Below are 11,284 nucleotides of genomic sequence, written 5' to 3'. Positions count from 1 at the left end.
AAAAAAACAACTGCAGCATAGGCACCAGACTGCCATGTTCTTCTTATTAATTATATCTCTTATCCGAATATAAAACCCAAAGCAAAAACACTCAAGATTAAATTTGGGTGGTTTAAAACGGGTCTGATATAAGAGTACTGCATAGGAGAACTTATGATAAAAGACATAAGCCTTGCTAGTTTTCAATGTTTATCATCAATTGTATTTATGTATATCCTTTGGAAAAAATAAAGTCCTTGTTTGTGCCAGTGTCTTGATTTTTGCTTCAAAGAATAAATGCACTATACCCCCTTCCTCCAGGTGCATGCAGAACTGGGCACACATTCGCTCACTCAGCTTGCTCCGGCTTATATTCCTTGCGCTGCTCAGCAATTTTTCGCCAATGGGTGGTCTTGCAAATGTGTGGACGGGCAGAATTGCCAGGCGTGCTGGCAAGTCTTCCGCGCAAGCGGAAGATTTTAAATCTATCCGCAACCTATCACAAAAATCCTCCCATTTTACTGTTCTTCAGCTTGCCGGAGTATGTTTGGGTGCCTTTATGTTGGGACTTGTCTTATAAACCCAAAACGTAAGTTGGCATCACGTTGATCTTATCTTACCAATTAAAGCGAATTGTTATGTTCACGCATCACTTATTCCATACTACCGATATTCAAGCAAATTTAGCTGCGATACTGATCACCTACATTGTTATCTTATCTCAACCATGTGGGGAATGCATTTTTAGTCAAATAAACCCAAAATTGTTTCTTGAGCTTGAAATGCACACAAAAAAACCCTTACGTAGCACGTATCAATAACTAACTCGATCGGCCGCTGAAGCCTTTTAAACGAACATCCGCTACATGGCCAAAGCGATAGGCGGTCTCCCTTTTCCGGGAATCAGTAAATACATGGCGGACATTTTCTGAACATAAGAATATGAATATTACATTGAATTGTCTGACAGATTTTAGAAGTAAAACCAAACTCATAAAGGTGTATAGTTTTGATTTACGATTGCACATAGCTAACTGGAAATGAGTGAAAGGCGAGCTAGTTTTCAAAAAGAAAAGAAGCAGAAGCGCCTACATTTATCACAACCCAACAGGCACAGATTAACATAAAAATTCAACAATCAACAGTGGAGTCACAACAAAATTTATTTCTCCACTGGTTTACGACAAGTTTTGTCATAAATAAGTAGTACGTTTTCTATCACAAGCATTGCACAACATATGCGTGTCATCTCACAGAAGCTTATCCAAAACACAGGACGTTATTCCAGTCATTCATTAAATTTACTGCAAAAGGCAGTATTTATTGCTGGCCTGATACTAGTATCTTCCGTTAATGCGGACTGGTATCTTTGGTTGAAATATGTCGTATTTAGAATGAGAAACATTAGGTACTTTATTACATATACAGTACATTCGCAGGCCACACCTGAAAAGGTGCAAATTTGTGCGGTATTTAATTTTAAATTTGCAGCAATGGCTTCTTTGGTCCTTGTTGTGTTTTCCGCAAAACCACTATTAGTTGTACGCGTCCAAATCTACCTACTTAAAATATTTTATACCACAAGGTGTGTTTTATAAAATATTTTAGGTAGGTACATTTGGACGCGTACAAAAATACTTGATTCAAGGGAAACACAAATAGTACGTTTCAGGCGGCCTTTTTGCAAACAATTACATTTGTGAGCCGGAAACGACAAAATACTTATATGAAATAAACTGCAAGAAGTTTCAATAGCAACTTGTTGCTGTTTTTGATGAATACAAACTTCGGTAGTGTTCACAAATTCTGTTCTAGAAAAACACAATTCTGCACTCCACATGCAAATTTCGGGCATGCATATCTCGTTATTCCTCAAACACAAGTACTACTGCTGCCATCTAAATATCTACATAAATAGAGTTGGTGAGCCGCACTCTAATCTATGTACGTCCCGACCACGCCCCAATACAGCCACCAAACTTTTGACGCATAATATCTTAATATACTTAAGCAATACCTGAGCACAATTTTGTGTATTTATAGTTTTTGGCTTGCTATACTAACGTGTTTCTTTTTTGAAGCAAGCAAACGAAGCTCAGGCACCGTACTTTGGGAAAGCATTTAGTACTATCATGTCCAACATTGTACACAAGATTTACGGCGTTTACCAGGGCTTTCTATGTGTCTTAGGGCTCAGGAAATGGGACGCAAACTATCTTATATAAACAGGGCTTCGCTAGCCTTGTGTTCATTTGTTTTAGCTGATGGCTGCCGTTCTAAACCGTGTTATCATTAAATAGGACTGTTGTAAAGCAGACCTTGCGACGTTAGTATTAGGAAGCTCATTTACACATCCGTGTCTCCCGTATCTGGCTATCAGCACAATCCGTTCTGAGTTGTTTATAGCAGATGTAAAGCGTCCCAGCCCACCGGAAATTGTTAGACAAGTGCTGCAACGCTTGTGTATGGCCTCCTTATCAGACACCCTGGGTTCTCTTGAAATTTTTCTTTGTTGTTCTCGTAGATACACGAACAATTTACAATACCGTCGCCAAAATACCATGTGGCCTACGTCACCGTGAAATAAAGAACGTCTTCGTTTAGTGGATAAAGTGAATCGGCTTTTTGTAACAAATGTTGGTGTTTTGTAACACTGGCAATTGAGGGTTCATTTTTTTATACAGCCGTGATCGCCGAGGAAACGCGACGCAGCGTATTTCAAGGGAAAAAAAACTGCAAGCTGTGTTCTATTGGACGCAAGCATCATGTAGCGTCATACGCACCTTGAGGATACCTAGTATTTTCCACCGGCACTTTGCGATCGTTGGTAGCTGTGGCTAGAGCAGCGCCCTGCTATTCTTTTGCCTCTAAGTAAGCCTCCAATTTGTGAAACCTGAAAGAGCTCGCATTGAGTCCGATTATTTGAAATAATAAATACATCAAATATATATTTCAATTATTGAACAAGCAAAAAGATACTGAAATAATATTGTAACAGAATCCCGGAATAAAATTGGTGCTAGAACAGCAAGTCGTATATCTTGTTGCAACATGACACAAGTGCCATGAGGGGATCTTACGATGTCTTAATGTTATGAATAACTAGTTTTATTTGATGGTACGCAAAAAACAAACTTTTAAATGAAAAGCACGTAAACAAGAATTGGGGAAACAAAACTTCTAAGTGACAGCGGCTGTTCGGTTTTGAACGGGTCATCAGGTCGCACAAGTCGTCACGCAAGTCTGCATGAAGTGGCGTGCTTGGAGAGCTGAGTATTTTACAATTTCGTTTGATAGGGTAGGCACATCGTTTTTATCTACCAGAAAGTGTTAGACACAGTTATAGTCGCCTAATAAATTGCTGACATAACTTCGTCAGCACCACACCAGTTATTGTCTGCGAATATTCTACAATGTCCAAGTACACATTGCGTCGTCCTATTTCCTGGTCACATTAACGCCGGCATTATGCCGCGGTAGAGTGTAAAGACCAACGTTTTTGAGTTTAATTCCACGTAAAGACCGAAGTTTTTGAGTGCAGGTGAAATTAGGTAGGGCGGAATCTGGGTTGAATCCGGTTAATTGAAGAAGAATACAGTACTTTAACTGAGTGTAGCTGCAATACTCTCCACACGTAAAAGTGGCATGTCTTTGTTTCGGGATGCATCGCCTCTGTGAGGAGAAGGAAGAAGCATTAACTAGAGCTGTGTAAGAGTGAGAGGCAGCAAAAACATTCAATACTGCCACGAATGCCTAGTTAAGCTAAGCCAAACATGTTATAGAATAGGAGGAGGGCTTAGGCAGGATACACCCACGGTGGGTCCTAGTGCTGTGGCTTTGCTTCTGCCGCTGATTGCCGGTTTGCTTAAAATTTTTATCTTCTATCTGACGACTGATTTTTAAAACAGACAATAACAGGTTCAACAAATAAAAAATTGTAGGTCTTGGTTTAAACGCGTCTGATCGCATCTACAGAAGTTTGGTGGGACGACTTGAATTTTCCGATTGTAAAACTTTTCAGTGAACACAAATATTTACATTGGAACGAGCCGGTTTTAATCAGTAGAGCGAAAAAACGTTGTGCATCAGTATGCACGCGAGATCCCACTAAAACCAACTAAATAAAGAGATAGAACAAATATGAACGAAAAAAAACTTTTAAGACCTGCCTATGAGCCAGTTCTGTATTCCGCTATCCTATTTTTGGGAACACTAGTCTCGGTTTTTTATACTTTTGGAGGAGAAGTCTGCGTTGTTAGTAGTACAACAATCAAACATTGCATTACTGAGCCGACAAAGATATGGAAGCTACTTGCAAGAGGCATGAGGGCTCTATTTGACGATAGTGAGCTTTGTATTCAAAAAACGTATGTTAGTACCTGAACAACAGTTTTTGTCACTCTAACTTGCCCACATTATGCCTCGAAGAAAAATATTTCTGCCACGAGTCTGAGCCTCATCGTGATAGCCAAATGACCAACTCTGTTTCCGAGGTTTTGTTGGTTCTTATTTTATAAATTCCTGTGAAGAATGGTAATTTTTGTAGTCCGAGCCCAAACACGTTATAATAGAGTGCCCTGCCCTATCATGGAAAAAGTCGAAAGTAACCATTATTGGTTCTTCGTAGCCCAATTATTGGTTCTTCGTAACAAAAGTTCGCAAAACCACTGAAGGCTGATGTCTACATACAGAAATGTGAACGTTTATTTTTACCGAAGATAAACGAAAAAAAATTGAAAAGGCGGAATTCATTTTGATGAGAAAGTGTACATATTTTTCATTTATAATTGAGAAAAATCAGTTTTTTGTGAGTGCGTTTGTATTGATCGACACGTAGCGAAAGTAATAGATGAGAAATGGAATTTCGCATACACACACAGATACACGGCTCCATAAAGCGGCAATTGCGAAGAGATATATTCTTGCCTTTCCCTCTAAGTCTTCTTTTTAAAAATCAGCTTGTTAATTTCTAGTCCGCATCACAATGCTTCCTATCAGTCGTTACAGAGAGAATACTCACAAGATATTCTTCCTTGGGTCTCGGGGCGGAGAATACTGCACATCTGTAGGTGCTTGTGACGAGATGCCAAGTCAATCCCCCGTGCGCGGGTATGTGCCACGATGTCATGCGCGCTGATGAGGAGAAGGCAGCGCGAGTGCCAGAAGGGGGACGGAACGGCGACATCGGCTCTAGCTCGGGGTCGCGCTTGGAATCGCGAAGAAACCCATTAACGGTGCCCGTGCTACCGCGCCGGGACGTCGACAGCTCTTGCCAGGGCTACGGGGCCATCGCGCGCAAAAATGGCCGGAGGACAAATGGGCCGTAGGACTCAGCACCTGCCTCACCGGTGACGCCCTCTCCGTGATAGGAAGCATGATGCCAGAAGATTCGCTGGACTACCACAAGGTCAAGCTGGCTCTCCTTCAGCGGTTACATTTTACACCTCAAGGGTATAACGACAAGTTCCGCCTGGCCAAAGCTGAGGACGGAGAAACCGGAACCCAGCTTGTTTCCCGCCTCTCTGGATATTTCGACCGGTGGTTGGAGACGTCTGGGGTGCCCAAGACATACGAGGCAGTACGCGACAAGATGATCGCTGAACAATTTCTACGGTGCTGCTCCTCCCAGCTGGCAATCTTCATCAAGGAGAGGGAATGCAAGTCCACAAAAGAGATCGCCGAAGCATGTGACCGCTTCCTTGAAGCTCAGAGGGTCGCGAACCTGGGCAAGTTCTGGGACGAAAGGAAAGAGCCCCATGTTGACACCCCTACCAAGAGAGGCCTCACATGTTTCATCTGTGGCAAAACCGGACAATGTGCTACTGACTGCAGGATAGCAGCCCGGGCTGCCCGCTGTGAAAACTGCGGAAAACGGGCGCAGAAGACGCACAGCTGCCGGTCCAAACCGCCAAATAACAAACAGGTCTCCGTTTGCACTTTTGCAAAACGCCGTTGCGGAGGAGTGAATACGGACACCGGCTGCAAAGGCAAAGGCAAACTGGCCCCCACACATTCAGGGGGTGAAGAATGCGAGCTCCAAAAAGGAAGCCTGGCAAGCAGCATGCCTGTGGCCACCGGCCAGGTCTACGGGCGGTTGGTTTCCGTTCTACGAGACACCGGCAGCAACACCGTCATCGTGCGTAGGGAACTTATTCCAGACAGTTGCCTCACAGGCCAGGCGTCGACAGTCCTATTCGTAGACAACACCACGCGGCGCCTTGAGGAGGCATACATTTAAGCGGACACGCCGTATTTCACGGGTCATGTCCTGGCAAAGTGCATGGCCGATCCCTTATATGAGGTCATACTGGGAAACATGCCAGGTGCTAGGGAGCCCAACGATCCTAACCTGGCATGGCAGCCACAACTACCGGATCCGACAGTGTCTGAGAAGACGCGCGAGCGCGTAACCCGTCACGTGACAGCGGAAAGCGAACCATCCGGAGTTCCACAAGAAGTCTCTGCTGTAACGGGCCCCATCCCGATCACGGATGTTTCAAGCAGAGACATTTTCCGAAAACAGCAGCAAGACAAAACCCTTGACAACTGCTTCAGCAAGATGACTGCTTCTGGCACGCGCTAGACATGCACGTCTGAAACAGACAGTTACGAGGTGGTCGCATATATGCAGAAGTGGTAATAAAAACTGTTTCAACATGTAAAAAGCAGCAAAGGCAATTTCCCACCCTAAAAACACCGTAGGAAGACAAATTATTTTTCTTCCGGTAAAACAAAAATATCGACAAATTATCCATAAATAGCAAAGTTTACACTTGGGATACCAAAAAAGCTGAATGCATACTCCGAAGAAAAAACGACGATCGAAAGCCAAATGGTCCCGCGACGATGCACAAGCACAGGCACTAAACCACGCATTGTGAACGAAGATATTCTCACAAGGTCAATCAACCATAAACCCCAGAAACACCCCTAACAGCAATGCGAACCCAACCAAAGAAAAGCAGCTGCGCCCTCTAAACCCGACGCTCGTAGTCTAAAACATTAAAGTGACGAGCTTGAAATAATATTGCTTTAAAATGAACCGCCCGTTGCCGTAGTGACAGAACCCTGGATCGAAACCAAATAACAGATCATAGTGTCTTCCCTAAGTCGTATCAGATAATACCTAAAGTCAGCGCTTTCTGGGTAGGGGGGATAGCCGTTCTTCTAAAGAGCAACGTACAGGTGATTTTGTTGCCTGGCATTAAAACTTCAATGCTTGTGCATAAAGTTTCGTGTTAGGGATACTCGTTTGTTCTTTTCGCGTTTTACAGGCCTTCTGATCCCCCCCCTCTGAATATCTAACTAGATTTCAGGAGTACATGTAAAAATATATGAATAGCGGAATTTTCCTGATTGGGAATTTTAACCTTCAAGGTATTGACTGGAAACGATTGATGGCTGGTTTAAGATTTTTGAAGCATAGTGTTTGGTATCTTGCGTACACATAATACAATTTGTAAACGAACAAGTCGAGTACAGCGTCTTGTAGTTCTCTTCAGTTTCAGTTTCAGTTTCCGAATATTATTCGTAACAAAATATACAATGTCTGAAAAAATATTTTGCAGAAAGGCTTCCACTAGTTTAGCACTGTAATGAGACCGCTTGTTAGTTAACGAGTATAAAAGAAAAAAAATTCTCAGCACTATCGAAAGCCCTGAACAGTGTTATTCTCACAACGCAGCGAAGTAATACAACAGAAATTTTACAAAAAAAAATAACAGAGAAAGTAACAGTAAAATATTTTATACAATTGTTAACGGTAAAGTTTCATTTATTTCACATAAAAACGGCAAAACATAAGGAATAAAATGGGAAAGCATTTCAATACAAAACATACTGCATACACTGATGTAAATGAATGTTCAGGATTCTAACACTTCAAAATCTCAGTGTCAAAATCTAATCGACAGGAAGGTAAGTGGCGTATGCTTTTTCATATAAGTATCATCGCAGTAATGCTTTGAAACGTGTTAGAGATAGCGCAGTTTTTACCGTGAGCGGAAAAGTGTTCAGAAATTTATGATAGTGAATCACACAGTTTGTAAGCCGTAATTTGTACGAGCTTTTGGCAGCAAAATTTATTCTGTTGTAAAACCTGCGTAACATTTGGTTAAGGCAAATGATCGATGCCAATCACACGTAAGAAAATAGGATTTTTATTTAAATTATATGTGTTGGTTCCAAAGTTGTACTTGATGAGTTCGTCTATGTGCAAAAGATTTAGCTGCAAGAAAAGTAGTGCAAAGTGAGCATTGAGCAACTGCGGGTGATTATTCCGACAGCTTGATTTTGTAGATGCTGCAGCGGAGTTACATGAGAGCGGAAAGTTAATCCCCAAGACACCATACTGTAATTGAAGTGACTGTGGATGAAGGCGTAGTACAGCGTGATGAAAGTTTGTGGCGAAAAGTAATGGCGGGATTTTATTAGGACCCTGATTCCATATGCAGTGTTGTGTCTTTTAGCGAGTTAATGTGAAAAGTGAATTTGAGGAAAGGGTCTAATTCAACACCTAGAAAGATGCAGTGTCGTAATGGGTAGGTAGCATGTGTGTAACGTAAACCAGAGAAAGGGTGCACCGCACTCTGTTAGGGGAGCTGAATAACATATATTGCATTTTCTGTGGATTAATGCAATATTTGTTTTTTTTTGCACCAGTCGATGATATTCTTGAGGTCATTATTGAAGTGTGAGGTTTGTATAACTAGGTTAACATGAGAAGCAAAAACAGTGGTGTCATCAGCATATAGGAGGCAGTTATTGATGGATGATAAACAGTTGAGGATATCTTTATAATAAAGAGAAATAAAATTGGCCCTAGAATAGATCCTTGTGGAACGCTAATGATATTAACTGTTGTAGATGAAAGCACTCCCGATATACTAACTGTCTCTTCCCGATCAAGTACGTAACTGCGCAGTCTCTGTAATGAAGGTCCAGTTCCCATGAAATGTTAATTTTTGAAATAGGATGTGATGGTCAATGGTATCAAATGCTTTAGTGAAATTAATAAATACCGACCCAACAAATTTCCCCTCGTCAATTTTGGATTTTGTCATGTCTGTTAGGGCAATTAAAGCAAGGTTAGTTGAATCCCGGTCGGAAACCAAACTGTCGCGGGATCGTTGGTTAATTGTTTGAAGGTAATTGGAAAGACAATTTTCTATTTTTTCTAGAAATTTAACGAAAAAAGGCAGAATGGATATCGGTCGGTAGTTGGTATTATTGTCTTATTGCTTTTTTTAAAAACCGGAGCAATTTTACTCCTTTTAATTTTTTTTTTTGAAAGACTCCGTTCTTGAAAACTAACTTCATAATGCGCGCAAAAGTATCGAATATGTAGGCAAGTATTTCTTTGATGTGAAACGATGAAATATTATCGATACCGTGACTAGTGTTTTTGGTATTTAGGATTTTGTTGCACACTTCGCTTGGTGGAGTAGGGAAGATAGAGACTGTCAAACGTGTCGATTGTTATCAAGGCGACGGGTGGTGGATAGATTAGGATGAGCACAAAAGAATCTGTTGAAGGCATTTGCATTCTCGGCAGGGCTAGTAAAGTTATATTTATTGTAACGTATTTCAGTAATACCGCGTTTATATGTGTTAATATTCAAGAAAGAATTTTATAGGCGCCGTTGCTTCCCAATATTATTGCCAGTTTTTGTTATCTGTTTTTCTGAGTACTCCCTTTTGGCTTTTTTCAACAGTACGCCAAGCACGTAGCAGTATTTTTTGTAGCGAGGTTCAAGGGTTACATTAAATGGCTGTTTATTTGTTTTTCTGTACAGGTTATCTTTCCTGTGCATGCTGTTTAGCAGAGATTGACTTAACCAAGAAATATTTCTTTCGGCATGATGCGACTGATGTAGAGGAGGATAAACGTGTGTTAATAGTGGATGATAACATGATGTACGCTACTTTGGAATCCTTAATTCACATTATAGGCGAGCAGTCAGAGTTAGCTATTAGGTCCAAAAATTGCGGTTTTTTTGAAGATGGTTTTTGTGAATCTAATATTACGATATGACGTAGGGCAATTAAAGCGCAGATTTTGCAAATGGATCCTGTATTTATTACCCGTTAAGTGAGCCAATAATACAAGTTACACTAACGAATGCATACCGCTGGTCATATATGCTTAAAAAAGTCAATTTAGAAAGGGCCAACACATACATGATTAAATGAGGACCACGGGTGCATATTTGAAAAAAAAACACAAAAAAATGTTTTGTGGCGAGCACATTTTATTCCCTACTGTTATACCATAATTTAAAAGTCATGAATATTAGTTTTTCTATCCGAACTATTTCACGGTGTATGCTTGTCATGTCATAAAAGGTTATCCATAACAAAGAGGGGTGTTGACATCCGTCATTACATTTATCTGAGAAAGACAGTCTTTATTTCTCCCCGACACTTGCATCTTTCCGCATTAGGAATGGCATTCTGGGTAACATTATTCTTCCTTGGATGGTGGAATGTTCAGTACGTTATAATACTTGCAGCATTTCCGCAGAGCACCAATGCAAGGATGCGAAATTTGTGTGTATGTGATGATGTCAGGCTTCAGGGGTGTGAACCACAAGCCGTGCAAGCAATATCAATAACGACCGAGTCAGAATAAAAAGTTGAAAGGTTGACGCATTATATTGCCCTTAGCGGGAAAACGCGGATGCGCAGAACGCGATAGAAAAAAGAAGAAAATTGAAAAATAAAAGAACCAAACACTAGGGGAGAGGTAAGCGTGATAACGACCTTCACTGCCGCAGTTTGGTGGCGATTTGTGAGAAGGGGCACAAGCGTGAAGAAAAACAGAACAGTCACACATATTTAGTCCGTCGTGACTCGATCGGGAGTAGCCGGATGGTCCTACGCTGACCCAAACGGAAGGCGAAGCCACCAGGTACAACAAGAACGGCAGGAGAGGGATCCCGGTGTTGTTGCGTGGTTATGTAGCGGATCCGTACGGTGACCAGGAGGTATCTGGCGATGTCCCGGCGCGGTTGCAGGGGCTTGCTCATTGTGTGTTTTCACTGCTCTATGCATTCGCACCCCGAAAGTTCGTCCGCCAAGGAGCTTTGTCACGTTCTTCCTCTTCGTACCCTTAATCGAGGTTTTGTTTTTCCTCAAGGTGCATACCCATTAGCGGGTGATCGGCCTCGTCTCCATCCTACTTCATCTGCTTTCTTCTCTGGAGCTCATATCAGTGTAATTTAAATTTTATATTTGTAGCGATATCTGCTTCGGTCGTTCTAAATGTATTCATAATTCATTTCAGGGAGGTACATTTTCACCCGTA

The sequence above is a fragment of the Haemaphysalis longicornis genome, unplaced genomic scaffold (genome assembly GCF_048455015.1).
Source record: "Haemaphysalis longicornis isolate Haplotype H1 unplaced genomic scaffold, Haemaphysalis longicornis Haplotype H1 scaffold_6, whole genome shotgun sequence".
Classification (NCBI taxonomy): domain Eukaryota; kingdom Metazoa; phylum Arthropoda; class Arachnida; order Ixodida; family Ixodidae; genus Haemaphysalis; species Haemaphysalis longicornis.
Note: the sequence above shows the minus strand (reverse complement) of the source record.